A 27,247-nucleotide genomic window follows, 5' to 3' on the forward strand; every position below is an offset into this window, starting at 1 on the left:
TCCACTACTGCTTATGCTAATGAGATGCAAAATGATAAACAAGTTTAGCTGAAGACAGCAGTGTAAGACACGGTAAATGATCATCTCTGTGGGTAATCGTACAGAACAAACGCTAGCGTTGTGAACTGATGTTTATCCTCAGTGATTGATGATGGATCATCTTTTTGGAAATCAAGTAGGCGTTTGACTTTAAATGCAATGCAGTGGATCATCATATTACACAAGAGTATTTACAAAAGATTTCATTTATATTTGAAGGGCAACTACTTTTGTTTGATTTCACCTCTCCTTTAGTGTGTATAACTTTTTGTCCATGTAAACAAACTGCAAATCATAGAGTTCACGACAAGGTGAGTGAATCTCTCCAACAGTAAATACAGCCTGAAACACCTGGATTGTAGTTCTGACATTGTTTCCGTGAATGAGCTACATCACCATGTTACACACTTGCATAATGCCCACCCATTGGCTGCTTTGGTCCGCCCTCAGAGGACAGATGGCTAAGTGATTTTAATATGTCGAGGAGATGCTTTCATTCTCAGACTCTTCCTCTCCTCCATGTCATCCAAGATGTTCATCTTTGTTTCTTCAGTGGAAAAGAAATGAAGGTTTTTGAGGAAAACATTCCAGGATTTTTCTCCATATAGTGGACTTCACTGGGGTTCAACGGTTGAAGGTCCAAATGTCAGTTTCAGTGCAGCTTCAAAGAGCTCTACATGATCCCAGACGAGGAATAAGAGTCTTATCTAGAGAAACCATCGGTCATTTTCTAAAAGAAATAAACATTATATACTTTAACGGAATAGTTCACTTTCAAATAAAAATTTCCTGATAATTTACTCACCCCCATGTCATCCAAGATGTCCATGCCCTTCTTTCTTCAGTCGAAAAGAAATTGGCACCGCGTTCGTTCCATAAGTTGAATAAGGAAGGTGTAGGACATTCAGCGTAAGCTTTTTGAAGAATACGGAATCGCGTTCTGGTGGAAGCACTTGTGATGCGATCATTTGTGCCTATAAAGCATATACGTTTTTATTTTTTTTAGAAAATGTCCGATGGTTTCTCTAGATAAGACTCTTATTCCTCGTCTGGGATCATGTAGAGCTCTTTGAAGCTGCACTGAAACTGACATTTGGACCTTCAACCCGTTGAACCCCAGTGAAGTCCACTATATGGAGAAAAATCCTGGAATGTTTTCCTCAAAAACCTTCAGTTTGTTCAAAGTTATCTGATCTTTAATAATGTTTTCAAAACATTAGCAGAAAAACATTATTTATACATCGTTCATGGAATGCTTTTCTGAAACATTATAGTCTGTTATGTTTACATTAACATTATGTTTTTTTAAATGTTACTACTTGTTTCGGAATGAACATTTAAAAGTAACGTTCCCATAATGTTAGAATGATCAAATGGAATGTTCCCTTAATGTTCACATAACCAAGAAAAAATGTTTTTAAAACATTTGATAAATAACATTTTCATAACTTAATAGTAACGTTCTTAGAACGTATTTTTGTTAGTTGTGAAGGCAGTCATCATCATCATTAAATGAGCATCCCACAGTGAGTTTAAGACCTATATCAAAAAAAGATTTATTTCTCTTTATTTTTAAAATATTGTGGAAATATTTGCATAGTAAAACTGAGTTTATTTTCTCAGTCCAAATTTCCTTACCTCACCTTCTCTAAAACATCACCAATAACTCTTTCGTACTCAAGAAGAGTTTATCTGTGTGTGTAAAAGTAACATCACAGGATGGTTAGATGGGTCGTTTGTTAGGTGAGCGGTGAGTAGATGAAACATCTGCTTATAGTCAAATGCACAACTCCGCTGGCCTGTAAATATTTTGATAACAGAATGCACTATAAACAACATCAGTCTGTTTGCATATGATAGTCTGCGTTCTTCACGATAAAGAATGCTCAGAGATGGACCACGCAAGAGCAGATGCAGCTTTTCAAAGCTTGATAAAGTCCTTTTTACTGTAAGTGGCTCTTTTGATATGGGAATATGACAGTGATTCTCGGTGCGGTCCGTTGAGCAGAATTGAGCCGGATCCTTCATCTGGTTTACATCCTTCGGGCTCCGAAGGGTCGCAGATGTTCTCAATCCCTTCACTTGTACGACATTAGTTTACTAATTGCATTTGCATAAACATTTCATGTTTCCTATTTATCATGCATATTTCCATAAGTGGCTTTCATCATAGTTTGTGTTCAGTGGCCGTGAAGTGTGAACATGTGCAGTCGTTCTGGCTGATTCCTCCAGCGATCGTGAAATCTAATAATGAAAATTACTGGGTAAACGTCTTAATTCTCAATTATGCGATTGTTTGTTTGCTTTTTTATGCTTCAGATGGATGTGACTGGATAATATTTGAGTGTAGGGTAATAATCTTACCACAACTGGGCTGTTTGTTTGTACTGAGATGTGATAAAAACAACCATGTTTGGCAAAAGAACTGGCGGAAATAATGAAGCCGTTTTCTAGAACACTCTCGCCGTCTGCCATTGGTCATCAAACGGATAGTCCCGCCCCAGATTCACTCCATTGGTTGGACCAGTGCTTTAACACAGAGCAATGGCTAAAATTACAGTGAACCTGTGAATGTCTTACTACTGATATAGAGATCAAGAGCTGTCCATCTACATCATATTAGTCCAGTGGTCAAACATATATTTGATATATGCTCAGATGTGGTCAAGAGGACTCGTGCAAAACATCATAAATCAGACTAATTTGAGAGTTCTGGACGCTGGTGACTCATTGAACCCGTGTGAGATGCTGCCAGATTAAGTGCAGTGTCCAGCGCTGACCACTAGGATTAATATCTGTTGTGGCAACAAGTGTCCTCACGCTTCACTGGCTCAGATGACGTTTCCTGCTGAACGCCACCGGCTTCTTTTGTGGCCGCAGTCGTGGCTGAGTGATTCTCCAGTGCCGAGGAGGATAATTGAGCAACCGTTCTGTCACACCGCTCGTATCTCCGTGCCGGTTCAGAGAGAAGGCCGTGAGGTTATCATCAAGGACAGAAGTCTTCGAAATGTGTTCTTTATATGTAAACAAATCATTTGCTGTATGGCGAGAACAAGGGTTGATTAATGTTAATAGCATTGTGCAAACCAAAAAACATGGGCACAGCAGCCAATATAACTCTAGAGAGAAATGTCCTATTTTTTATATTTTGTTATTTTATTATTTTGTGTAACGGTCAGGCTCCAAATGTAAAAACTCCATAGGGAAACTGATTTTTAACGGTAACTTATAAACCTTTGAAGTCAGCCCTACTGTGCGCTACGAGGTTGTTAATCGATGGTATTTGCTGCTGTCAGCCCACACTATTTCATCTTATTTTTAAAATAATCGTGTTTAACAGCGGAATTCGTGGTAAAAAACTACATTACCCATGATGCTGTACAGAAAATCCCACCAATCAGAGAGTCGAAACAAGCAATATATCTCGTTAGTTCCGCCCACTAATTGAGACTATACATGCATATTTTACAACAAACTTAAAATATATTGTTTGCATATATTTAATCAACTTTATTTAATCATTTTTTAAATAAACAGTTTTATGTTTCTCTATCATTTTTAATTTAATTATGCTGTTTGCAATGCTTCATGGGATTGTAGTTCTTTCCCTCACTAAAGCTGTTAAGTTCACAGTCTTGTTTTTGTCCAATTTTCAAATACTTTCAAATCAGGGTCACTGACAAATAGGGTTTTTAAAAGTGTAAAAAAATATGGTAACACTTTATTTTAGGGTCTTTTAACTAGTTGCTTATTAGCATGCATATTACTAGAATATTGGCTATTTATTAGTACTTATTAAGCACACATTAATGCCTTATTCTGTATGACCTTATTCTACATTCGTAATCCTACCAAATACCTAAACCTAACAACTACCTTACTAACTATTAATAAGCAGTAAATTAGGAGTTTGAGGGGAAAGTCATAGTTAATAGTTTATATGTGTTCCCTATACTAAAGTGTTACCAAAAATATAATGGAGATATAATTAATTTTGAAGTTTTATTAAGTGTTAACAATGAGATTATGTGGTTTTTATAATCAGTTAACACTGATTTTGTCAGTTTTTACAAGATGGACAAAATTTGTCACCAAAAAAGTCATTTGGTTTAACCAAAATTTCGGTTTTACCGAATGACACTTTTGGTTACACCGAATGACGATATTTTCTAACAATGCTAACAGGCTGATATCTAGCTAGCTAGCAAAAGGACACTCAAACATTTTATATTTAGTACAAGTTTTTAAAATATTTCAACATTTTCCATGTTTTATAGCGGTTGTACCGAATGACCTGATGTTTCGGGACATGCGTATGAACAAGTGAAAACATGAATTTATCAAATAGTTAAGAGAGAGTTAGTTACTTTGCTTCATGACCATGTGGTCCTTTGCAGGTGTCTGAATGATGTCACATCCTGTCACATGATATTGACCGCATGACTTGATGCAAAATGGTCCCTTTATATTGGTTACTCCAAATGACATCAATGAAATTCATTTTTCCGGACATTCTTTCTCATAACAAAGCAACGACTTCTACACATAATTCTAATACCATTTTGCACTATGTTGATATATGATGATATAAAATCATGCCAGAATAAAAAATATATATACATTTATTACATTTTAAGATATTTTAATCACAAATGAAATGGCTGTATTGGCCTTTGGACGGTTAAACCGAATGACATTTTGACACTTCAAAATCTTTAAAATACCTTTATATGTGCAAAATATAATTAAAACGTTTTTGGATTCAATGAAAGAGATCTAGTTGTACTACCTTACATACTTTGGATGTCATATCTTTGATTTTATTATTATTAAGGCCTTTGAACAAAACAACGACCCGTCACGTCATTGACCCATCAAAGTTAGTAATGTTGAGATTCTCCTCGTAGTTGGTTGGTTTGGTTCATGGCTTAAAAAACCCTTTAATGCAGACTTTTTATTTTAAAATCTCTATGTGAGAAATGAATGGAAAAAATATTTCTGGAACCAGCTCCGCTGTAAGAGTGGGCGGGCACTAATGTTCTCAATACACTGCAAAGAGTTTCATAATAAAAGTCCTTCTTCATACACATAGTGAATTTAAAATATGATATCTTTGTTATTTAATGTATGTTTGATTAAATCTGTCATGAAAACACGTGTAAATGTTCACATCTCAACAACAAATTGGAGTAGAAACACAATTACATCATTGTGTCTTGTGTGCAATTTAAATGTTTGTAACTTGATGACTAAATAAATGTTATTTTTGGTTTCGGTTTTTGGCTAAATGAAAACTTTAATTTCGATGTTTGGTGTTTCAGTGCAACACTAGTTTTGGCTGATCTGTCCCTTTAAGCAGGTCTGTTTGACGTGTCTCAGCTTGACTCTGGTGCTTCTGAGGTTGTTTTGTTAAAGATGTTGTGAACAGCATGTTGTAATGGGCTGATCTTGGCCTAGAGTTTAAGGAAAGTGAATACAAGAACATGCAGCAAATGGCCAAAATGAATCAAAATTAGCAAGCACACCACTTAAAATGTTTTAATTTTGTGACATTTGACTGGTTGATCCTGGAAAACGGTCGCTGTCACCAGAGCACTTTGGATAAGAAAAAAATTCAGTGCGGCACTTTGCGGTCATTTCCCAGTAAACGGTTTGGTAGCTCTTATCACATGGGAACAAGCGTGCTTATCTGATGATATCAGCCTGTGCGAGCCAGAGACTTTCCAAACTATCCCAAATGTCACTATATTTTAAAGTCATTACATTTTTTGGATACTTTCAGCTGACTTTCAAAATATCACTATATTAAAGCTCTCCTTCAGTTCTCTTTCATAAAGCTATTAAGCAAGAGCTTAATAAAGCTAAATCTGTGATGACAGCTTGTTATCTTTGTCATTTAATGCAGTAAAATGCTGGGAAAATGCCTTGTGGGATCGAACGGACAGGCCAAGTGCTGAATACAGAAACATGAACGGTAATCGTGTTGAATTCTGATCGCGCTGATTATCGCAGACAATGACGGCCTGAAACCTGGCAGAGTCCGGCTTCATTTCCTACTGGTTATTCAGCGGTCTCATTTTCTGAGTCAAAACAAGTGCTCGTATTGCATAATGAAGCCTGCCATGTGAATGCTGAAGCCGCACGGATTCTCCTGTGAACGGGCCGGTCCTCGTCCTGTCACACGCGGGATCTGTTTCTGTTGGCATGTGGCTGTTCTGACAGCGCTGATGTGAACCTGATGGCATAAATGATGTGAACGCTGTTATCGAGCCTCTTATCGTGGATATTAGAGCAATCACACCAGCTATTAGGCTACTTGGCTACAGAACAGTGTTGTTTACATGCCTATGGCTAGAACAAGGGTTGATTAATGTTAATAGCATCGCATGAACCAAAAAAACAGGGGCACACCCTTACGAAAAAGAAGTTTATTCAAGTGTGCTGTTAGTATACTTCTTTTAAACTACAAACAAGAAAGCTTCAGTCTACTTTTTATATTCTTCTTAGAAATATACTTAAAATTACACTTAAGTATACTTGACTTACACTGACAGAAAAGTCTAAGTATATTTGGCCTATACTTGGTCTTTCGATCGAGATATACTTAAAAGTATATTTATAAAAGTACAGCAAGGCAGTTTTATTTGTATAGACCATTTCATACGCAATGGTAATTCAAAGTGCTTTACATAAAGAAGAACCAAATGATAATAATAAAAATGGAATGCATAAGAAATAAAAAATAACAGTAAAAACAGAGAATACTGCTCTGTATGGAAGAGTTAGGAAGTTTCAGGGAGTTTAAAAGTACATCGTTTGAAAATATTGATTAATAAAGAAAACGGATATATTCTTAATTCTGATTATCTGAATTTGTGTGTAGGCTAGTCCACTGGTAGTGTTCATAGGAATTTACTTCAAATCTACTTCACTCTTCGCCATTGACTGAATTTTCAGGCTATACAGTAGGGGGCGCTGTTACACATCTTCTGAAAGAGTTCAGAATCTCCTGATCAAAATGCAGGAGAAGAAGAAGCTGAAACAAGCGATAGTAGATTACTCACGCAAATATAAAATAAAGCGATCATCAAACATTAAACAGCATATAAATCAAAACTGCCAAACGTTACTGAATGAGGACTATGAAGCTTTGGGGTGTTTATGGACTCGATCTACTCCACCTGTGTTTGATCATCGCTCTGAATCCCATCCGGACACAGTCTTTGACCAAAAATGAAATTTTCTCAGCTTTTTGTTTAAAATGTTTCCCCCTTTTTTTTTTTTTTTTTTTTTTTTTTAATGAAAATTACCCACATTTAAATGTTGATTAAAAAAGGATTCATGAAACCAGAATAAAATGTTTTTAAAATGGAAAGAGTTAAAGTACAGTTAAAGGTATATTTCAAGTATATAAAAAAAAAACCTAAATAGGAACATCCGCTTGTTAAGTTGTGACGTAAGGAACGTCGTTTCCGGGTCCAAGCCTTGACCTGTTTCACTTGAGAATGCCATCGACGGCCTGTTTTTGAGCGCTATTTATTCATATTAAACATCAATCATTTTAAAAAGTTAAACATTTTAAATACTTACAGTCTACACAACAGTCTCCGTGCTCACAGCATCACAGATATTAATATTTTAATGATTTATAAAAGATGAATCACTGTCTGGCCATCTGGAATTTTGATATGGGGATAAAGGTTATGATTATTATTTTTTTGTAGTATTACACCACATCGTGTGTGTATATTAGCAGCATTTGTTGTTTTCTTGTGGTATGAGATAGAGCGTTTGGACCCGGAAGTGCTGCCGCGTGACGTCAGACTTAACAACCGTATAGTAGTATACTTAAAGTGCAAAAATAATATATAAAAAATAAACTATAAGTGTGATGTCATGTTCACTTAAAGAAAACTTACAAGTATACTTGCACTAAACTAGTAGTTTACTGAGAGTATATTTCAAAGTGTACTTTCATATACTAAAAATGTACTACTAGTATTAAAATAGTAAACTACTAGTATACTTATATGTTTACTTGTAGTACAGATGAGAAACGTAGCTGTGAACTAGTTGTGTACTTAAAGTTTACTACTGTTACACTTATAGTACACTTAAACGTATACTTCAGTTGGGTCAATTTAGTCCCAAGCGGTATAGTACACTTACAAGTTTACTACTACTACATTGATACTAGTATACTTACTACATAAAGTATACTTAAAAAATATACTTGAACATTAAGTATACTTGATAAAATGAACTTGAAGTATAGTTCTTTTTAATAAGGGCAGCAGCTATTATAACTCTGGAGGGAAATGTCCAGATTTTATTTAATTTTATTACTTTACTTTAATTTAAATTACTTTACTTTACCTTACTTTACGGTGGATGACATGCATGTATATATTTCGTATTTCCCAGATCTGTATTTTATTTTATTTTATGGTGGATGTCATACATTTATAAACAGGGATATTTCCCAGATCTGTGTTTATTTTTTCATTTTATTTTTTTAAGTATTTATTTATTTTTGTGTGGTTACCATCAGGGTCAGCTGGTGTAGCTCCTTGTCGTCATAACAGTGACCGTGACTGAAATCCCCTCCATGACTGTTTTTGTTTGCATATCTCACATTCCTCTGTTTCTTCATTATTAACATCAGACTGCATAAAAATGCACCGTAACCTCCTTCCTCAGCCTGTAATGAAACTCAAAGGGTTAAAACACTCGCCGAACGCCCGTTTCAGAGATTTCACAGTCGTCTTCTCAAAAGTGTGTCTGTCCTGAACTAGGTGTACCAAGAATAACGTATGACCTTTTCCACACAGGTTGTATATTTCTATAGGACGTATGTGTATGTCACAAATAAAATGTAGAAGCGCAAGGTGAAAAAAGTTTTGATTATAAAAACCTGGCTGTTTCCACTGATCATAAAGAGCTTGACAGTAATCTAAACACATATACACAGTGTACAATATTTAGCTTTGTTGTCCAGAGAAGAAAACCATTCGTCGGGAGTGGTTTACAGTAGGAGAACGCAGGATAAACAGGTGGAACATTCCAGCGTGTTCGTCTGGAGACCGCCAGGCCTTCGGCTCTGTCAGGTAGAAGCTGAACGAGGTTTATCTCCAGCATGATTTGTGCTCCTGGATGCAGATGGACTGTTTGTCTGAAGATTCATGGGCGAGGAGTTTGCGTGGCAGCCGTGCATCAGGTCTCGTGTTCGACAGCGATGGAAAATCATAGCTGTGTAATGAAAGATCCCGCTGTAATGTGTCAGACAGGCCGAGGGATTCCTCGCCGCTCGCTTTGAATCGTGGAACGGCATCAGAAACGAGGTGCAGATGTTGATCGGAAAGTGCTGGAGAAGCGTAATGCTGTTCAGGTGCTGGGAAGGCCTCGGCCGTCTGTGAGATCCATGGGAAAGCGGCTGACAGGAGGAAGGAGACGCAGCCAGTGCAGCAGAAACTCTACCAGCAGACATAAATCCACCTGCGCTTCACCTGCAGACACCGAACCGTGTGTTCATCACTCGTACCCGTCTCTCAGGTGTGCACATGATGCGTCATACACACAGACATAACTGGGACTTTTCCTGAATTTCTTGAAAGATCGACTGGCGTCAACCTGTCTGTCAGGAAATACCTTTCATTTTTTATAATTACATTTACATTTTATACGTTTTTCTTTTTCTGTATTATTTTATTTTATTTTATTATATTTTGCATTGTGGTGGATATTATACAACCCGATTTCCGGAAAAGTTGGGACATTTTTTAAATTTGAATAAAATGAAAACTGAAAGACTTGACTTGATTGACATGAGCCAATATTTTATTCACAGTAGAACATAGATAACATAACAAATGTTTAAACTGAGAAATTTTACTGTTTTATTCACAAAATGAGCTCATTTCAAATTTGATGCCTGCTACAGGTCTCAAAATAGTTGGGACGGGGGCATGTTTACCATGGTGTAGCATATCCCTGAAATAGACGTCGTCTGGAGGGGAGCATATGTTGCTCTAAAATCTTTATATACCTTTCAGCATTCATAGTGCCTTCCAAAACATGCAAGCTGCCCATACCGTATGCACTTATGCACCTCCATACCATCAGAGATGCTGGCTTTTGAACTGAACGCTGATAACACGCTGGAAGGTCTCCCTCCTCTTTAGCCTGAAGGACACGGCGTCCGTGATTTCCAACAAGAATGTCAAATTTGGACTCGTCTGACCCACTTTGAAACAGTCCATTTTAAATGAGCCTTGGCCCACAGGACACGACGGCGCTTCTGGACCATGTTCACATTTGGCTTCCTTTTTGCATGATAGAGCTTTAGTTGGCATCTGCAGATGGCACGGCGGATTGTGTTTACCGACAGTGGTTTCTGGAAGTATTCCTGAGCCCATTTAGGAATGTCATTGACACAATCATGCCGATGAGTGATGCAGTGTCGTCTGAGGGTCAAAGACCACGGGCATCCAATGTCTTCGGCTTTGTCCCTTACGCACAGAGATTTCTCCAGTTTCTCTGAATCTTTTGATGATGTTATGCACTGCAGATGATGAGATTTGCAAAGCCTTTGAGGAACATTGTTTTCCACAATCTTTTTACACACTCTTTCACAGCTCTGCCCATCTTTACTTCTAAGAGACTCTGCCTCTCTAAGACATCCTTTTTATAGCTAATAATTTTATTGACCTGATATCAAATTGTTAGATGTTCTCCCAGCTGAATCTTTTCAAAATTTCTTGCTTTTTCAGCCATTTGTTGCCCCCGTGACAACTTTTCTGAGACCTGTAGCAGGCATCAAATTTGAAATGAGCTCATTTAGTGGATAAAAGTGTAAAATTTCTCAGTTTAAACATTTGTTATGTTATCTATGTTCTATTGTGAATAAAATATTGGCTCATGTGAATTGAAAGTCTTTTTGTTTTCATTTTATTCAAATTTTAAAAACTCGGGTTGTAGATTTATAAACATGAATATTTTGCAGATCTGTGTTTTTATTTATTTAATTATTTTATTTCATGTTATTTTGCATTGCACGGAATTTTATTTTATTTTATGTGGTTGTTTGTTTATTTATTTTTATTATTTATTTTGCATTGTCATATATTTACAATCAGGAATATTTCCCAGATTTTATTTTATTTTATTTTATTTTATTTTGCGGTGGATGTCATACATTTACAAGCATATGATGTAACATTTATTTATTTTTATTTTATTTTATTTTAATTGTTTTTATTTTATTTTAAATGCAGTGGATGTTATACGTTTACAAGCACGTGACATTTATTTGATTTGATTTGATTTTGTGGTGGATGACATAACATATAGTTATAAATATAAAGTATCTGTGTGGTTATCATCAAGCGATGTCTAAGCTGAAAGCTTCAATTTAGTTTTGATTTTTACACTTTATTGTTTTAATTTAGTTTAGTTTTTAGGGTTTTGTAGTTTGTTTATTTAGTTTCTATTTTATTTTCAATATTTTTGGGCTGCCAAAGTTAATGTGCCAACTGATATTGTTTAAAAAACATTAATATCATTAAATTTCTCAGTTTCTAGTGTAATTACTGTCTAATGGTGTTTAAAGGTTTCGAGTTTTATATAATTTAATAAATAGCTAAAACTGAAATTAATTTGTGGACATTTTAATTGTGTTTTAGTTAGTTTTTGGTCATCATTATAGTATTACCCCATTTCAGCCAGCCGGCAGCTATAGTTGCCGCAGTGTAAAGTTGTCATTTTCCTTTTGTAAGTATTTTTCTAGATGTTATCTATGTTTTATGTCTCAATGACATGCAAGAAAACAACCAAATAAAGGATTTCAAGAACAAAAAAAAAGGAGTTCACTCCCTGCCACATGAGTCTGTCAACTTCCTACCCTTACTTCCAGGAAGCATGGCGAAGGCAAATTCTCCCAAAGAAACGTAATTTTCATGTTACTAATAAGTATTTTTTGTTGACATATACATATCTACATAATCATGAAGGTCTCCAGAATCATCCAAACAAAACAAATCTTAGAAGAGATTTATAGTTTTTTGTACACTTAGTCAAAAGTCCAAGCGGCAACTATAGTCGCCGGTGGGCAAATGACTTGTAAGTACATATATCATGGGGAAATGGGGTATACTGTGTTTAATGGGTTAATAAATCAAGGATATTGGTCTTATTTAGTGCTTTTTTTCTTTCATAATATCCCACCTAGAACATAACTTAACCCTTTAACTGACATCTCTGCTGTACAGCTTAATCTGATAGTGATGGACACACTTCCTTTGCCTGTGAGAAATGCGGTGTTGCCTTACATGTTGAGTGCTTAAAGAAAGTTCATGCAAACCACTAAAACTCTACCCAAGAGAGATAGAAAAGGGGAGCGGGGAGGACACATATGGCATAACTTCCTATTCCCAATGTCTTTTGAAAGAAATTGTCTGCCTGCACTGTTATTTATTATTTATTTATTTATTTATTTGTTATATGTGACCCTGAACCACAAACCCAGTCATAAGGGTCAATTTTTTTTTTTTTTTATTTGGCCGAGATACAACTATTTAAAAAATCTGGAATCTAAAGGTGCAAAAAAATAAATAAATAAATAAAAAAAATCTAAATATTGAGAAAATTGCCTCTAAAGTTGTCCAAATGTAGTCCTTAGCAGTGCATATCCATTTACAAAAGTAAATTTTTGATATATTTATGGTAGGAAATTTACAAAATATCTTCATGGAACATGATCTTTCCTAATGATTTTGGGAATAAAAGAAAAATCGATAATTTTAACCCATACAATGTATTGTTGGCTATTGCTACAAATATACCCGTGTGACTTATAACTGGTCTTGTGGTCCAGGGTCACATATAGATGTAAAATTTTCTTTTTTACTTGTTTATTTTCATTTAACTTTTTGATTCATAATGCCCTGTTGGGGCAACTTAATGGGCTGCACTTTGTTCTGCCACTTTAAAACAAATGGATTTGTGTGTTTTCATCCTGGCCACATTTGCCCGTTGGCCTCTGTCCATCATGGCCTCCTAATCATCCCCATACACTGATTGGCTTCATCACTCTGTCTCCTCTCCACCAATCAGCTGGTGTGTGGTGGGCGTTCTGGCGCAATATGGCTGCCGTCGCTTCATCCAGGTGGTGCTGCACATTGGTGGTGGTTGAGGAGATTCCCCCTTCCATATGTAAAGCGCTTTGAGTACCCAGAAAACCGCTATATAAATGTAAGGAATTATTAGAAAAATTTGGGCACAAATGGCTTAAATGGAGTCATAGAAATGTCTTTTAATCTAGTTGAAGTGTTTCACAGTTATGTTTTTATTTTTATTTCAGGTCACATTTTTTCATTCAGCTTTTTTCCTGTAAATATCGCATTTTGTTAATGTCCGTTCAAAGCTTTACTTGTCGACCGCAGCAGTGGAATATATTTGAATTATCTTCATATGGATATTTTTCCAGCAAATATTCATATGCGCAGGTAATTAAGATGATTTGATTAGACTGGCGCACAGTGATTCATGCCATCATCAAATAATAAAGTACTAAAGCATTACATCTTGGGTTTCCAGAAGAGAATATGATGAGATGATAACTAATCTTCAGACATGACATTCCTTGGTTTATGGGTATTTTTTAATATGCGACGTAATTATTTTTTAAAGTTCATCCAGATGAAGAGGCTATAGGCGTCGTCTGTACGAAGGGTTTATTTTCAGCATTGTTAGTGTGTTTGTGTTATCATATCTTTTGTGGCTTTCCACAACCATTTTTCATTGTGATCTTCCTTAAAAACATAAATAACTGACTCGACATGGCATGCTTTAAAAGCACACTGGCCCATTAAAAGGAAGATCTGGCATCAAATCTGTCAATTTCCACATTTTATCTGCTCTCTCTTGTAGGCCTGGATGTATCTGGGCAAGACCTGCCCACCCACGACGAGCTCTGACGGGCCGGGACTCTTGTCTCGCCAGCATATCTTGAGCGACCTCAGAGTAAATACACTCCCTTTCTAGGGAAGCATGGAAAATTATTATGACTGGACCATTCACTTCACTAATATCGAATGCACTCGCACACCAGAACAATAGTTAGCGTGCGATTATGAATAGCTAAATGATTGTGGAAAAGGACAAATGTGGCCAACTGTTGCATCTCCTTTCCAACACAGACATTCGACGAACAGCTTGATGTCGTATCGTTAAATGACGTCTCTGAAACACGCCAGATGCCACATGTTGTTCTGTGAATATGTCCTTTATCAGGTATACTCCTATCAGAATGGATGTGGTTTGTGGCAAGCATGATTTCCCCGAAGATCTGTCGCATGTCGCATATTTTTAATCCTCAGATGGACATGTAAACTTGTCCCGTTGATCATGTTTTGACTTTTGAACTTTCGGCAATAAAACACAACCAGAAGCGCAGATTTAACATCATATCCCACAAGGGCACTTTTGCTTATACAAACTTATCAAAATAGATATTTACACGTTCTTGATATTTTTTTCTTCACGCTATTAAATCCGTACAGACAGTTGGAAAATGTTCCCATGACGAGGTCATTCCAGCGTCTGCGCAAGCCTTTATTTTAGACCCTAAACTCATGGGAAAGCTATTTCTGAACTTGCTCAGAAAACACTGCCAGTTGTTTATTAACAGGTGCAAAGGCACAATGAACTAAGAATAGTGTTTTAGAGTAAACACAGATCAGAATAGACGTCTGACATGGAATAAATACATTAATATGAGACTATTTTGAATCATGACTATTAATGTATGCAGCTGAAAACGGTTGCCTGGGTATTTCCACATGGATTCTATCTGTGTGTGACACTGTTAGACGAGAGGAGCGGGAGAAATCCCGTTTAAAACGTATTTGCCAAGTTGGACTCTTTGTTTTCATGTTTGTTTCATATGGTCTCTTAAATATAAAGTTCACTTCAAAAAATGATGTTCTTCCTCAGTATTTCTGTCTTGTTTTCCAGAACAAATATCTAAACTTTCTTAATTCAAGATACATTTACTGGAGAAGCAAAATGACTTGGAAAAATGTGTCAAAATGAAGTGAGTTTGTGCCTTAAACAAAAACAAATATCAGCTAATTAGGTCAGAAAAATAAACTTAATTCAAAAGGAAAACAGTATTATTTTTCTGAACGCATTGGCAGATATCTGTTCTTGTTTTAAGCTCAGACTCACTTTTGATGCATTTTTTGCCATTTTCAAGGCATGATATTTTACAATCTCATTTTGATACCATGGATCACCTTGACATTTCTGACCCCAAGAAATGTAATAATTACTTTTTTTTTTATTAATTTAATTTATTTCACAAACTAAAAACATGACTATCATAGAAAATGTGTATTCATGTCAGTGTTTCATATGCATTTCAAATGTATTTTTGAATAAATTAATAGGTCCATAAAAAAATGTCACTGACCAGAGAATGACTATATCTGTCAATTATTAAAGCACACAATTCCGACTTTTTTCTTTATATCTTGCAATTTGGACTTGCTATTGCAAATTTATTTCTCACAATTCTGAGAAAAAAGTCTGAATTGTGAGATAAATTGCCTTTTCTATTTTTTTCCCATGGCAGAAACAAGCTTCCATAATCAATACAAGACAATGAATACAAAAAGATCTGTACGTGTTCACGGTTCGACCTCGGCGTGTTGATCTGAACACGTAAACATCACGGTATGAGTAGGATGTTGTGTTCTGCGTCTCTGTATGCTCTAGCTGCACATAAATATTTCTGCATGTAATCACACGCCTGTGCTCTTCAGCTGCATTTTTTGGGAATGTCTTCAAAACAGTTTTGAAAAGCTACTTGTTGCATTTGCCGTTCAGGTCTGTGAATTGTTTGTGTATAATTGATGTATACACAGCTGTCAGCTTAAGGAACACCGCAATCCGTTTAATCGCAACCAGCTTTTCCAGAGCATCCCGCTAAAACAGCCGGGCGGAAAGTGCCGCTCGATAGAGAAATGGAAGTAACAGAAAATAGAGATGGACGGAGCGGGCCGATCCTCTGGGAGCCGCGCGACCCATGTGACACTCCCTGCCGCTCTTTTGTTTTTCCCACACACTGACATGACATGGGCTTCATCTGCGCTACAATGGAGCGCTTCTGCTTTCAGATTAATTCTGGTCTGAACGTATGATTTACAGTTCAGAGGAGGGCAGCATACTTGCTTATGATGTTACAAGCCATCAGTGTCAGGATTACAAGAGTTTGAGAGGTTACCAAAACATTACAGCACTTCTCTTTCCCAATAAACTGATTCCTGAAGAGCTTCACAGCCGAGCTTCACTGTTTTTTTTTCTGTGAACATGAAACTACAAACATCATAAATTATCACTGTGTCACACTACTAAAAATGATTTTCTTCCTTAGTATTTTTGTCTTGTTTTTTAAATCAATATACAATTACTGGAAAAGCAAAATGACTTGGGGGAAAAAAGTCTTGTTTTCTTAAAAATTATCAAAATTAAGTGACTTCATGTTTAAAGGGTTTTATTGTTTTATAATGTTTTCTGGGGTGCACTTATAATGTTAGTATCCTTTTTACATCAAAATTCATCATAATTTAGAAATAAAAGGCATTTTCCTACCCTGATTTTATCCTCTGATTTGAACGCTCTGTTTTAAGGGGCGTGTCTCTGTGAGACTTCAGTGTAAACGCCCACTGCTGTGATTGGCTGACATCTTTGCATATGAAATAGCTATTACCCTCTCAAAATTACAGCTCTCAAGGTTCACTAATTGTGAAAAGTGTTGATTATAGCATTGCATTTAGATCGTGGCATGAAAGGTTGCAGTGATGAACATTGTAGTCGATCACAGACATGTTGTTGAGCTCATGAAAGCAGTGATCTCATCATTGAAACTCAGTTTCTGCACACTAACGAATGCTTTCATCATAACTAACAGTGCAAACACGATATAAGAGATTCATTGAATAAAACGGGAGTTTTGGCGCGAGTCCAGAACTGTCGCTGATAAACTCGCGCTGTTTGATTGACAGCTCCAGCGATTGTAAAGGAAGCGTTCTCTCCATATATATAATTTAATCACCGTTTAATTAACTTATTATTTTCATCCTACTAAGAAAAACAAGGTGTATTTGTTAGTTTAGTTACTGGTTTGATTTACTGACACATAGACAAAGATCATCTGACTGTACATGAATCATTAATATCAGATCAGGCATTAGAATGAACACAGTTACTGACATGTTGTTGCATTACTGTCGAGTCCATATCGTAAAAGTCTGTTTGCACGGAAATGCGATTGATTTACCAAAGAATCCACAGTGAAATGAACCGAATACAAATAAATAAAGCTCAACTGAGACATTCACATTGTTGAAAATAAATAATCATATTTCTAGCATTGGATCCTTTGAAAGGTAATGTTATTTTAGTCCTGTATCGCTCTTCTCTCCTCCTCATCTCACTAACACACCAGTGGGCGGGGCTAACGCTGCAATGATGAGGTAGGCGTTGATTTCTTCTGCGGAGGCGGAGTTTCACCTATCTAGACACATTCCAGGATCAGTCGTTCTCTGTGTCTGGTGTCAATAAAAGCTTTTATTGGACTAACAAGGACGTTCTCAATTCTGAAACTTACAGGATATTCTTATAGTACGATGACCTTATTTATCAAAAACTCAAGGAAAAGTTGATTTCTCACTTCATGACCACTTTAAAACAGGAAAAAATATCTGCCAATGGAGTCCAAAATATAAACTTCATTCAAAGGGAAAAACGGGTATTTTTCTGACCCCATTGGCACACAATTTTGACACATTTTTTAGAAAGCAGGACTTAATATCTTCAGTCATTTTGCCTCTTCAGTAAATGTATCTTAATTTTAGAATGTTTAGATATTTGTACCAGAAAACAAGACAAAAAAACTGAGGAAGAACATAAGTGTATAAGTGTATTTCCATCAGATTTGAGTTTAATAGCATGCAAACTGAAATATTCTAAAAATTCGCATGAAGGATTTATGACATGTACGGCACACATGTGTATCCATGCTAATCCAGTCGCACAAATTTACTAACTAAGCAGGAAATTTGGACTTTATGTTTCCTGGGAATGTGCATGTGTGAAATTAGACCTTTTTTCCCTGGAGTCCTTAAATGTCATATGCTCAAGATCCTGATTTGCTCAAGCTCCAGGTCTGGAAAACTGATGAATGGCTGTGTTTCACGGCGTTCTCTCTGCGGGCCGGTCTGTGCAATGGGAGCAACAAAGCTGGCATCCCAGATCTTCACTGAACTCCCACAGGATGAGTAGAGAACATCGGCCCAGCCCGTTTCCCAGATACAAACAGACGCGGATGAGACTCTGAAATTTCCTCGTCAGATAGCCGGTGGTTCATCCATCTGAAGGGGTTTCCCCCAGTTCTGGATCTGTCCCAAGGGTTATATGTTTGGCCATCTTCCATCATCGCTGCATTTGGATCTGCTAAAATAAGAGCAATTGCATTGCGCAAAAGGCCACACCGAGGCGAGTTCATGTTTAAATGTGACTGATTTAAATCCAAACCAAATTTGTGGCCTGTAATCTCACTGTTCACTCCCCGCTGAGACTGACGGATGGGAATTCACATCCACTCAGAGAATCAGATAAGAGCTCAAGGGACATGTTGGAGTAGTTCCCCCCCAAAAAATAAATGTAAATCTCATTATTTACTCACCTTCATGCCATTTCAAACCCCATGGAAAAACAAAGGAGAAATTAAGGATGATGTTCAAGTTGCTCTCACATTCATGAAGGTGTGTTTCCCAAAAGCATTGTTAAGCAACTATGGATTCAAGTTCAGCCGTTACCAGCACAGTTCAACGATTCAGTGATTCCCAAAGCCATAGTTTTGTGTTGTTGAACCACAGCTCTGGTTGGACGTCTTGTTACTATGACATGTGGACTTAAATAGATCATGCTGTTGGGCACAATAAGCAAGATAACCTGCAGTATAATATATATATATTTTCCCCATGAGTGTAAGTGCTCTAGTACTCAAGGGAAAATGGAGATTGAATAAAACATCTGGAAATAAAGCAAAATGATGGATTATGTTGATCATTTAGATTAATAATCTGACATTAATTTAATCTCTAACGATTAATTAGCAGTTATTACTCCGCCACCTGTGTGATGTCATTAACAGTTGAATATTGTTGAACAAATGTATTTCAAATGGCAACTGTGCATCACAGTTGCTACGGCTCAGAGAAATAGTGGTTCATTTCTCCAGTGATGCATCACATTATGGCAGTTAAGCAATGAGTTACGTTAACCCTAACCCTAACTCGTGATTGGCTCGTAGAGGAATCGGACTGATCCATTGATCTGGTCGCAGGAGTTCAGGAGCTCAACTAAAAATTGGGTCTGTTTCTCAAACAAATCTGTCATATGGTTTTGGAAGTCATGGAATACAGCACACGAGTCACATGAACTACTTTTGCATCATTTTTAAGGCTTGAAAACTCTAGTCCCATTCATTGTAACTGCATAGAAACAGTTACTGGCACATCATTCAAAATCCTCTTTTTATGTTGATTGGAAGAAAGAAATAACAAAGTTTGTAAATGATAAATGAAAAGAATTTTCATTTTTGAGGGAATGCCTTTAAGTTCAGCAGTCTTTCAATAGTTGTGTAGTGATGATGAATGAATCTGGAGCAAAGTGACAAAGAGATTTCTGCTTTGAATTGTTTGTGAAATTATTTAGCTATTCGATTTATTCATCATATATGTTCTTTAAAGTCGACATGAAAGGGAAGTTGTGCTCGTCTTTTCTCCCTTATTGTGCCATATATCCGAGTGAAACGCTTCTGGAACAAGAACAAATGTAGGGCGGGGCTTGATTCTGTCTGTGGGGAATTGATTGGATGGTTGTGGTTTGCTATTGGTGGATCTCATGTGAGTGACAGGTTGCCCCGCCCTCGTCATCAGAGAAGAGAAGAAAGAGGGAGGAGAAGATATTCTGATTCAAGATTACCAGGAACATGAATTTAAAACAATAATGATGTGCACCGATAAATCATTTAAAATATTACAATATTCCATTAAAAAGACACTTCAGTCTATTCCACTGGACACATTCCCAGTGGTTCTCACTCGTTTGGTTGCGATTCACAAAAGTCTGGAGACCTGAGATCATGTCATCAGTGACACAAATCTCCACCAGCGGGTCATCGAGTCATAACAACAGACCACAAGCCTGACTCCCGAAATCTGGCTTCAGATTCCTGGGCGTTCATCACTCGGCCTGCAGTCGTCAGTGGGTACAGGACACACAGTCACGCTCCTCCGGTGGAAGTGTGTTCCCACTCAGGAAAACTCCTCTGCATTTCCTGGCGGTCCGTCCATTGACCCACTGAGTGCAGCAGAGACTGTTTTCACTCTATATGAGTGCAACTGTGGTCACTGCAGGCCAGTGGTCATCCATCTGTGCTTGGATCATTGAGGAACTTAGATGGAGGATCGCTGTTGGAAAGCAGGTTATAGACAGCGGCTTTATTCAGACAGGCACAGAGTTGCAAATTGAAAATACGCCCAATGGAAACACGTTTTGTGAAAACTCCCATATATTGCAAAAAACAATACAATTTTTATGCTCACATGAGGTGGTTTTTCAGGCAAATCAAAAAAGGAATATTTCACAAAACTGCGATGGAAGCAGTTTTTCTGCATTTACAGGTCGCCTGCCGTACGGAAAAGTCTCATGATCATTCTTCAAAGATGGTGCAGTATGTTTGGACAGAAGATGAGAAAGAGTTCTTTATTAATCTCATAAAAGACAAAAGAATTACGGGAATACTGGATTCTAAACACCAAAGAAATGCCACAATTTATCAAGACCTCGAAGCAGATATGAGGGAGAGAGACCCAGAAACTCCTCATACGTGGCCGCTCCCAAGTATAAAGGGCTTTCCTTGCCATTAATGCTTGAATAACTCGCCTATGTCTCCCTTGATTAAAAATAATGGCTAGTCCGGTGGCTGCAATATGCTTAAACCTACTAACATCCGTCGCCATGACTAATGGAAACGCTGTCATTTCGCAATAGTTTTTTATTGACATTTAGAAAATATCACTAAAGTTTTGCGCAAATCTGTAATGGAAACCCAGCTAGTGAAAAATGCAGAAACTAAAACACAAATACAAGCTATTATTTAGATGCATGCCTTGAATCAAAGCTGCATATTAGTCCATCTAATTGTGACTTATGTTGACACTCAAAGTGATAGTTCACCCAAAAATTAAAATTTGTCGTTCCAAACCCATTAGATTTTCCTTCATCTTCGAAACACAAATGAAGATATTTTTAATGAAATCTGAGTATGCTTAAGCTTTTGTTTACTATATTTGAGTTCACTGATCAATGTTTATATGTGAATAAAAGCCTAAATTAATCATCAAGTGTTCGTGTCTCTTCAGATGACTTGGAATAAGCTGCTTAATTCATATGGAATTAATTTACTATCTATTTAGGAACGTTTTGAAGTGTCAAAGTTTTGGGTGAATAGACTGTCAATGGAGGGACAGATTTCATTGCAAATAATCTTAAGGTTTCGAAGAAGAACGAAAGTCTTTTGGTTTGGAAAGTAAATGTGTATAGAATGATCATTTTTGGGTGAACTATAGCTTTAAGCGTTGATCCTCCTCAGCATAGAGTCATTGTTCTGTCATTTACCAGAGAGCACTAGAATGATCCGCTATTGGCTTTCTTCAGTACTCAGTGTTCATCCTGAACTTGCTGTTGTGTTTTATCGATCTGCTTCCCATGGCAGACCCGGCTCAAATGTTTAGCTCGTGTTTGCACATCCATGGCTCAGCAGCTCCGGACCAGGACTGAGACGGAGGCGGACAGAGGGAAAATCCTGAGGGCATGCTGAGGATTAACACAGGCAGCTCTGGACCGGCCCGCCGAGCGTGTGCTGCGTAATTGAATTTCATGCTTGGGCCTCCCCTCTGAAGTCGAGTACCAAAGCGGTCATTTGAAAAGAAAGCTATTAGTGAAGCCCTCCGCGAGGATGTGGCTCTGCCGTAGGAAGTCAAGGATTACGAGGCACTGAAGTCATCGGAATACAACAGTTCTGCTTCAGTATCGTGTGAAATTCAGCTTTACTTCTATAGCACGTTATACACTACAGATTTCAAAGCAGTGATGATGCATATTTCATCAAATACGAGACATATTCAGATTCTGAGGTAAAGCAGCTCTGAAAAACACAATAGTGTTTCAATTCAGTTCAAGTTTTGTTCTTATCTTTTGCATCTTTGTAAAGCTCTTCTGACGAAGTCTGTGTTGTTCATCGCACTAAACCTAGTGAAGCATTTATGTTGGCTTTCTAACAGCAGAAGGTTGTTTTGGACGGTTGTGAACGTTAGAGGAACCCGGGTCATGTCTTAACTCACTGCCATTAAGGCATGTGTTGAAATGACAGTTATGTAAAGCCATTGAGGTCCTGGTTGTTTAGAAGACACTCTCTCAAGCTGACAGACGAGTGCAGATGAGTCATGCTTTCTTCAGACGCTGACATCACGAGCCAGAACTTCAGCTCCGCTTTCACCAGCTCACTTTCCACTGAAACCCTTCAGACTGCTCAAGTCTGATTAATCTATCACATACTTCAAATGATTATTTGATATAATACTCACTTTACTGTGGTAAACTACAAAATAAATTATTTTCTTGATGACGTGAGTGTTAAAGACTAACTTCAGCGTATGATGATTGACAGGTGAGTCAGATTGTTAGGACTACAGCAGTGATGAGTGTGTGTGTGTGTGTGTGTGTGCGCACATCACTGTCACATGACCAGTGATTGTGACAAATCTCTATTTTGATACAATGCTTTTCTCAGGACTGAATATACAGTAATTATGTTGGTTTAGTTCTGCAAATTGAAAGCAAATAAATGGCCAAATGAAGTCACACATGGAAAGCAGCTGCAGCCATTGTCCCATATCCTGCTGTTTATAGCATCAGCTCACCACAAAAACCACCAGTGCACCGACTCTGGAGAATGTTGAGCTTCATCATAGAAAGCAGCGGAGAAATGCATTTATGCTCTCTAGAAACATGTCATTCATTTTAGAAAGAGGTTGATTGGCACTTTTCAAGAATAGGGTAAACCACAGGACGTGAAATTGGGTAAAAATTAAGATTTATTAATTTTTTCAAAGAAATTTTCAATGAAAGAAATTAAATAAAATATACTTTTTTTCTGAGGTTAACATACGTAACTAGGCCTGTCCTGACCATGAATTTTGTGCTGATGATTGTCATACAAATAATTTAATGCATGTTCATGTTAGTTTAGTGCATTAACTAATAACAGATAAAACTTTTGATATTAAAAATGTATCAGTAAATACTGAGATCAACGTTAACTAATATTAATAAATGCTATAGAAGTATTGTTCATTTTTAGTAGTTAACTAATGTTAACAAATGAAACCTTATTGTAAATTGTAGCCAAAAATTTCTAGAGGTCAATCATCATTCGTTACAAACGTTTTAGCGACTAATTTACCAAGTGGAACAGCTTTTAAAGTCTTAACATGTTACAGTGTATAAAAATGAAACTTGTAATGAAAACAAGCCTTGATTCGAGCCGTCGGGGTCTTCTGTCACCTCTTCTGTTTAATGAATGTGGAATAATAGAATAAATCAGCGTCGTGAGTTGCCCTTTTAACTCATGCTACAGAAATACTGTAAAAGCGCCACATCCTCTTTTACAGTCCAGCAGGCGCGAGCCAAGCAGAAATAATGATCCAAAGAGTCTTACGTTTGTTTAAACTATGTGCCCTGTATAAACCTCTGCTTGGCCACACAAACGCAGCCACTCTTTTGTACTGCGTCGGACTGGTTTGTGTGAAGATTGAGTTTTATTGGGTGTTAAAACAATGCATTTATTTTTCATCCCTTTTTTTGTCACATCACGTCAGAAAGTGTTGTGTTCATTAGAGACGTGGCAGGTGTGCTCGACTCGTTCGCAGCTCTGTCCTGCTCATAGTTATGTTAAACAAAGCCTCGCTTTTCTCTGTTTTTCTGTTCGTTCACGTGAAACTCATATCCCAGGTCAGAGGTCGGCCGACGACACGAGGGTCAGAGCTGCTCTCTGAAACTCACGTAAACTCCACACTAGAGACTTAGTAACTACTTGTTTGTAACTAACTCTGTACTTTATTCAGTTGCACTACTTGTTCTTAAAGCAGAACGTAGCTAGGAGGTTGTAAGGAGTTTATTGATGCAGTTCAGTCAGTCTGCTATTTTATTCCAAGTGTTACTCCTTCCGTAAGTACTTAGTTTATACATAGAGATGTGTTTAATGGTGCAATACAAAAATATTAAATAATGCGCAAGTTGCAACCGGTGCCTGTTCATTCACACTAATGCCTTCATCAGGATCTGCTATTACTCGACTCAATCTCTACAGACTGAGAGCGTAATGGTGTTGCATGACGTACTTAAGCCACGTACCGTTGCAATGCATTTTCCTTAGTGGTTAAAAGCTTTTTTATGAAATGCTGGAGTGCAAAACGAGATGTTTTATATGACAATTCCACCGTTTAGAGAGGCAGAGCCTAAAAGCATTTCATCACAGCTGTGTTTTTTTTATTGAGCTTTTGCTTTACTCTACAGGACTTAAAACTTGTGTAGATTTTTCAACGCAGTACTCATGTCTAAAGAGTGGCCAGTATTTTACCAATATTTACTGTATATAATATGCTTTTAAATAGTAAATAAAATGTGCACAAAATTGCAGAAATTAACACTTGTTTCAGTGTTTTTTGTCCAAATAATTAAAGTCAATAGAGTCCAGTGTTGATTTGGACCCCACTGACTTTCATTGAATGGACAAAAACAGTTGTAGCATCCTTCAAAATATCATCTTATTTGTTTGTTAAAAGTTATCTGGTCTTTAATAATGTTCTCAAAACATTAGCACAAAAGCATCATTTATACATCGTTCATGGAAGGGGTTTTTTCATGAAAATTTTACTTGGACGTTCATCTGACATTTTTATAAATGTTACTCCTTGTTTCAGATCATTCACAGAACATTCAAAAGTAACGTGTTTGCAAAATGGAATGTTCCATTAATGTTTGCATAACCAATACATTTTTTAAAAACATTTACCCTCAAATCTAGCAACATTTTTTACCCTCTGGGGTCAGTTTGACGCCAGTAATTTAAACCTCCAGAATATGATTTTATTTACAAAGGTTTATGTGTCAGGTACTCTGTTTCTTCATTGACTACTCAAATAGCTCTTTAAATAAAACAACAACCTTGTACTTCTTGCAGAATTATAGTCTGTCCTTTGTTTTTCTTGGAGAAAAGTGCCTTCTTCACCAAGCCACTGTCCAAAAGTCTTGGCCTCACTGTATGACAGATTCACTCAGACACACCAATATTGAGCAGCTCTGCGCATGGTTCAGGATTGTCTCTTCAGGAGGTGACCGTCCTGGTGCTCCTGGGACGTTCTGAAGCCTTCTTCATTGCAGTTGAATTTCTCAACTTGAAGTTCTTGATGATCCAGTAAATGGTTCTTTCAGGTGCTTTGCATCAAAATGGCCTCACATGCAAAGAAATTGCTGCAAAGCGATGATGGCTGCATGTCTTTCTTTAGAGGTAACTACTGATGACACAAGAACACAATGATTGGAAGCACTTCTTCCTCCTGACTAGAACTTGTTCACACTTTCCCATGTGCTGATGATATGATTAGTGAAATGATGCTAGCTGGTCACTTTTTACCAGGGCCAAAAACACTGAAGTTCCTTTTTTTTTTTTTGGCCAATGAAGCGTTTTGCAAATACTGTATGAATCTGATCACTCTGCACAATAATTTAGAAACAATGTGAATCAACACCACAACTGAAGCAGCAAACTTTGCAAAATAACATTTAACAAGCAGTTCATCTAGTGAGGGTTTCTGAGACGACGACCCACAGCAGAGAACTGCCAAAACGTTCAAGTGAGGAGCGGGACCATAATAAATAGCCATTTATGAAAGGTAATGTACCTGCTTGTGGTTGAGAGACAACAGGAGAGTTTACACTAAGAGTCTTATTCTCATCTGAGGAAGATGCCTCAAAATTAGGGATCACCTCATTAAGTTCTCGTGAGAATTATGACTCCCCCCTCATTGATGACAGTGTTTCTCGCAATACTACAGGTATGGTTATGATAAGTTAGGGCCCTAAAACAGATGGAAGTTGTTTGAAGGTTATAAAATTGCATTGTATAATGACCTCAGTATTATCCAAAACAAATATATGTAAAATTTGTATGTTTTATATAGATAAATGAGCCTGGGGTCAAACTGACCCCAAAGATCACCGATGCTACAAAATGTGTTTTGACACTGAAAACATATCATCATGAAAAATTTATGTTTACCCAGTTGTCCCCATTAAATGACGAAAAGTCATTAAATATGAAGCAAAAAAAAAATGATGTCAATCATATGTTTAGAAGCGTTAAACATTGCTTGGGGTCAAATAGACCCCAAAGATAATAGGAGGGTTAAAAAAAAAACTGGACGTTTTGAACATTCAGAGAATATTCAGAAATAACGTTTTCGTAACTTAATGGGAACATTAGCAAAACATTCTTAGGAAACATGTTTGTTAGCAGGGGTGTCATTATTCAGCTCATTTTTTAAGTTATAACAGTCTTTAAAATACTATCAAATGCTGATGTCTTTTGTAAAAATTGAGCATCTCTCGGCTCGAGAGATTCCGGAGTGAAGTTTCCTCCTGTGTCTCCAGGTCAGACTGGATTCCACTGGCAGGAGTTGAGCTTGTGTTGGAGGTTCGAACATAAATTAAAGTGAGTAAAGAACAGATAAGCTGGCGGTACACGCGTCACCGTGCTCTTCTGTTTCCACACGCTGTTGAATGTGTGACCGCCACTCTTTGTTAGTGTATTTGTGAGTATGCAGAGAGACGGCATGTGTGTTTGCGTGCATTTTCCACGATTGCCTTTCCTCAGAGAATCTGCACACTGAGCTGTTTGTCTGACTCTTGAAGTGAAAAGAAGCACAAGTGTAGAGGGATCTATAAGGCCATACACTTATAAGGTAGTGCTATATTAGATGTGTTGGAGTGGAAATAGCCTGTGTGTTATCAAACACCA

At 37.2% G+C, this 27,247-nt stretch overlaps 1 protein-coding gene across 13 annotated transcripts in view; it reads left to right on the forward strand.

Moving 5' to 3' along the window:
- The window catches only part of myocd (myocardin), a 134,763-nt gene that overhangs the window by 27,234 nt on the left and 80,282 nt on the right, over positions 1-27,247 (forward strand). The gene's annotated exons all lie outside the window — the stretch shown is intronic.

The sequence above is a fragment of the Ctenopharyngodon idella genome, chromosome 12, assembly GCF_019924925.1.
Source record: "Ctenopharyngodon idella isolate HZGC_01 chromosome 12, HZGC01, whole genome shotgun sequence".
Taxonomy (NCBI): domain Eukaryota; kingdom Metazoa; phylum Chordata; class Actinopteri; order Cypriniformes; family Xenocyprididae; genus Ctenopharyngodon; species Ctenopharyngodon idella.